The sequence below is a fragment of the Hibiscus syriacus genome, unplaced genomic scaffold (assembly GCF_006381635.1).
Source record: "Hibiscus syriacus cultivar Baekdansim isolate YM2019G1 unplaced genomic scaffold, ASM638163v2 tig00112347_pilon, whole genome shotgun sequence".
In the NCBI taxonomy this organism is placed as follows: Eukaryota; Viridiplantae; Streptophyta; class Magnoliopsida; order Malvales; family Malvaceae; genus Hibiscus; species Hibiscus syriacus.
In genome coordinates, this window is record NW_024063308.1 from 551,834 (window position 1) to 557,155 (window position 5,322).

Below are 5,322 nucleotides of genomic sequence, written 5' to 3' on the forward strand. Positions count from 1 at the left end.
ATCCTTGATTCATTAGTTCATTTGAAATAACTAAAAGTATAGGCACAATGACTTATTGATTAACTATGCCTTCTTAATTAAGCCAAATTCTTGACGTGTTTTATGTTTCAATGCTTCATAACTATCAATCTAATCTCTCTCATTTGATTCAACTAAAAAATGTAGAAATTTATTATGAATTAACTTATGAAGAGGAACTTGTTCAAATTTTAGCTTGAGAAGTTAAAGAACTCAAAAATAAGAGAATTTTTAGTTAAAGTTATTTGGAGGAATCACAAAACTGAAAAAAAATATGTGGGAACCCGAAGATAAGATGTGTGACCAATATCCTCAGCTCTCCACTTTAAGTAAACTCAAGGATGAATTTTTTTTTAGGGGGAGAATTTTAATATCCATAAAATCATTTTAGTATTTTTTTTTCTTACTTCCTATTGTTAAATTCTCTTGTCACGAAACTAGTGAAGAGCTCCAAAAAATGAAACATCCTCTAAAATGAAATGTTATGGGATAAAATATTCCAAAAAATCAGAATTAAAGTGACTATTTAGTCAAACATTAGATATTTTTTTTATCTTAAAAGAAACGTTAGGGTCAAAATGCTCTTAAAAGGAATAAAGATTAAAATTATTATTTAATCTAACTATTATTTACTATTTTTAACATTATGAGATGAGTAATTTTTTTATTGCTTTGCTTTAATTATTTGAATTATGCCTTCCTTACTTGATATATATATATATATAAACAAATAAATAATAAAGTTGATTTTTCAAGATAATTTAAAAAAGGGAAAGATTTTAACTTGCAAAATCACCCTCGTCCAAGGGAAATAATATTTAATCAAAAAAGGGGAAATAATATATTTTCTTGACATAAGAGAAAAAAAAACAAAGAATATTTTGCATGTCCCTTTAAAAATTAAATTAAAAAAGTGTTGATAAATCTAATAAATAAATTAAAATACAAGAGTTGTAGTGCACATAGATGTATGACTTACAATACACCTCCGAGTGCACCCAACAAATCTACAGTTTTTAAGTTTTAACATGCTTGATTTCCTCATCATGCCCCCTTCTTCAAAATCCACCGCGTCCGCTTCTGCGGCCACCAAATTTACCGGCCACCACCAGAACCACCATTCCCACTCCCTCTCCTCCACTGCAAACACTCTTCATCCGCCACTCTAGAGCTCTTGATCCTAATTTTAGTCCTTTTCTCCGGCACTTTTCTCCTCTCCTCTTACTTCTCCTACCTCTTCCATTCCCTTTCCCTCCTCCTTTCCCCTCCTCTCCACCCATAGTGCCTCCTTATCTCTCCCTTTTGTTTCCTACCTTTTGGGTTGCACTCTATTCTTCGTCACAACCCTTATTTCCATTGAGTTCTGCTGCGGTTCACGATCCCGTAAATGCGAGAAGCCTGGATGTAAAGGGCTGAAAAAGGCTTTGGAGTTCGATTTTCAGGTACAAACGGAGGATTCTGTGAAAAATGGATCAAATGAGATTGATATTTTTCCTTGGAAAGGTGGGAGTGAAGGGAACCCTGATTATGAATTATTGAGGGCCGAATTAAGGAAGATGGCACCGCCTAATGGACGAGCTGTTTTACTTTTTCGGGCTCGCTGTGGTTGCCCTATTGCGAAGCTTGAAGGTTGGGGTGCTAAAAGAGGGAGACGCATAAAAAGTAAGTTCTTATAGGGTTGATTTTGATGGATTTTCGGATAATTGGGTATTCTTTGTGGATTTATTTATTGATTATATTTTTAGGGGGGCTTTTGACTGGGATTTAATCTCTGAGCTTGGTTTGATTAAGGGATTTTAATAGAAATTTATTGTTCAGCATTTTCGTTGATCGATCTGTTTTAGATGCCATGGATAAATAGGTTTCCTTCTTTCTGAATTGCCATTACTTTGAGAGATTGTTATAATTTGTGGTGGATTTTAAGGTCTTCGGCTTTGATGCTCAGCACTAAATAAATCATCTTTTTCTTGGATTTATCTATTTGTTTGCATACAGGTTAGTTTATGTATTCTTTTGAAACATTAATGCCTTTCTAGCAGTGTATCTTGAAAGATAGATCTTCATGTTTTCTGGATTTATTTCCGATGTAGAATTTATGCGGCTTTGATCAGTGAAAGCTAAACAATTTTTGTTCACCGCGGTTGCCCTTTCTATGTATTAGAGAGTTGTATAGTTTGCATATTTTAATCCTTCTATTTGGATGAATGTGAAAGACACAAGGATGTGAAAATCTTCTCATTGTTCATAATATGATCTGCCAAACGCGTTTAAATGAATCCAGTGAAAGGAAAAATATTGCATTTGGACTCTCATCTTCGTCAGCAGCATTTATGAAGAATGAGTTAATTGTTTATAATTCCACACTAGCATAATTTGCATTTAGCCAAACAGATATGTGGTGTGGAATTACTATCTAACTGAGTTGAACAGATACTACCTTGTATTTACCTCAGAATTATATATATATATATAAAACTATCTAAGGTTTTCGATCATTTTTTCCCTTTTCTGTGGCAGTTATTAACATCTTGCATTTATGATGTTTGGTACTATGTAGGGGTGCATATGCTAGAAGTTTAGCTTCTTTAGTTATAACATTTATGAGCAGGCCATCCCACTGTATTTGAACATTGATATCATCGGTAAACTTATGGTTAATGCATCTTTCCAAGCTAAGCTTCTGTTATTCTTTTGTGGTGGTACCTTAATGAGGTTCAGGCAGTCATAAGTTTTGCTTCGTATTTTTCTGCACTATATTATCAGTTGTATGTTTTGTTTTTGAATATCTCATATCTTGCTTTTCTATACTTATAAGGAAAAATTGAAAAGTTTTAAATCTAAGCTGCTGGTTAAGTCATAAGTGAAACTTGATGCTGTTTGAATGAATGGCCATGGCATCTGTAGATATTAAGTTCTAATGCTAAACATGAAGGTCACCTTCATCCCGTTTTTGTTATACTGTTAATATAAACACTTTACGTAAGTCTAGTCTTCTAAAAAGGATAACCCCAGGCTCAAGAATTTATTTATATTTTTAAGGGAATATTGATCAAATTCAAAGCATGAGAATGAATGTGTCGATTCTCTTTGATGACTAGGTAACCATAGTTGTTTGAAAGTTATTTATCAACCATGTTTACCTCACTAGCTTTTTCTGGATGTCATTTGATTGTCTATGGCTGGTGTTTGCGGTCTGTTGTTAGTTCCTTCACTCTCCCACTTCATAAGTTCAAATATTAACGGATTTTATCAGTTTCCACTTGCTATTATTTTGCAGAAATATACTTTCGCTTATCCAAAAATATGGGAGATGTTATGTTTCTATTCATGAGTTTATAGTTCATTGAGTAATTCTGAAAAGAGAAGTCATTTGTAACACCAAAAGGATGGATTAATGCATTTTATTGGATAACTGAAGAGTTTTGGCGATTTCTGCTATTACATTGCAGTGATTCTTCGTGACACTGATTGGCTTCATGAATTCATAATCTAAAACTTCTTACGACCTTAATTTATTTTTTCAAGTTTTATGTGGTTTGCAATTTTCTTGAAAAATCTTTGAATTTACAATTCCATACACACACGTTCATATATAAGTTGATGTGACCAAGGTGAGGATTGGTTTTTGCAGGGGTCTAGCTAGTTCGGCACAAAATGGAGATCATCGCTAATAACTGATGATGGTACAGTCACTGAAATCCTCCACATTCCAGCGTATTACTAGTTCGATCTTTAATCGTTAACTCTATCTTTCCTTGAAGACTTTACTTGAATCAGAAGAAATTTTTAAATGCTTTATTCCGGGTGAACCTTTTCTGAAATCATCAACTAGGAAGGATATACAAACATGTAATTTGAATAATATAACATTGGATGATGATTTAATTTAAAAACAATCTCTAGACCCCAGCATCAGTATTTGTTAATTTAGTCCCTCTGGATTGTTTATTTGTATTTTATATTAGGTGAGCACGTCACGCTAAGTAATTTATTCTTAGATATTTGTGTTAGATATTATGTCCGATACATTTGAATATGTTTTTTAAAATATGATCTTCCAATTATATTGTATAGCTTAAATAATAAAGGGTGTTATGCCTCTATATTGAGTTTGGATTCAATGTTTAATTTGGTACCAAATTTTGCTTCAATGTCTAGGTCGGTACACGAGTTTTTTTCAATTTGGTATTTGAGGTTTTCTTCTTGTCTCGATTTAAGTACTTGAGTTTTGTTTCGATGTTCATTGTGGTTATTATGTTTGAGCGTTTAAAGTGCACAAAATATAAATAATTAGGGTTACAAATAAGACTATCAAATGCATAAAATAACTACTATTAATAGCACTTCTTATGTTCCATTAAATGCGTCTCTTTCGATTTTTAAAATCATCTCATTTAAAATATTATATTTTATTTTTATAAAGAAATAACTAATTTATTCAAAATTTGAAATAAAAATTTACGATTATAATCGTAAATTAAGCACATAATTAGACAATTTTCTATAATTGTTGAAATAAATCTAACAACTTAAGATCACATAAGGACCATATAAGGAAAGATTAAAGTCTAACCAAGAAAACTCGAACAAAGATAGATACAAATAGATGTGATCGTATCGGCAAACGAATCACAAAAGGTGATTAAGCTATTAAAAACCACCGAAAAATCGCAAATCAGACTGAATAATGTGAAAAGGCAGAATAGCTATCTGCGAAAGCATAGCGGGTATCCAAATTCAACGAGGGTCCAAAGCAGGAAAGATAACAATATAATAGATAAGTGTCATCTTATCAGTCGTGACGATGTCAAATCAATCATTAAAAAACGATAACTGAAAACAAAAACAATACCATTTATATTTTTTCACCCTTATATGTACATTCTTTATACCTTTTAAAGTAAATCTATCAATCACTTTTAGGGATAATTTTATTATTTCCTTAGTCAAATATATCTTTTAAAACTATGTGCATAGTCAATATGAGACACAAATTATGGGACCGAAAGAATAACTAATATAATTGAAGGGTAACTTAACCCCAAGGATTAAACAACATATAGGTTATTGATGTTGTAACTTTGAGAATCTCCTTGTATAATTCCTTAGAAGCTTATCAGGTGTCTGGATCATACTAAACAGGTTGACTTTCGGGTAAAAGATGGCTTTGTTGGCCAAAAATTACTCGATGAACATATATGACAATTGTTTAAAGTCCCACACAATTGTCGAGAGCTGGGAGTCATACCAATTCTTGGCTCTCTTTCGCAAAATGGTCAAAAAGACCTTACTCTTCAACTCATC

At 32.2% G+C, this 5,322-nt stretch overlaps 1 pseudogene; it reads left to right on the forward strand.

The window, feature by feature from the left end:
• Positions 1-1,008: 1,008 nt before the first annotated feature.
• Positions 1,009-3,904, forward strand: LOC120178324 (annotated as a pseudogene).
• The last annotated feature ends 1,418 nt before the right edge of the window (positions 3,905-5,322 follow it).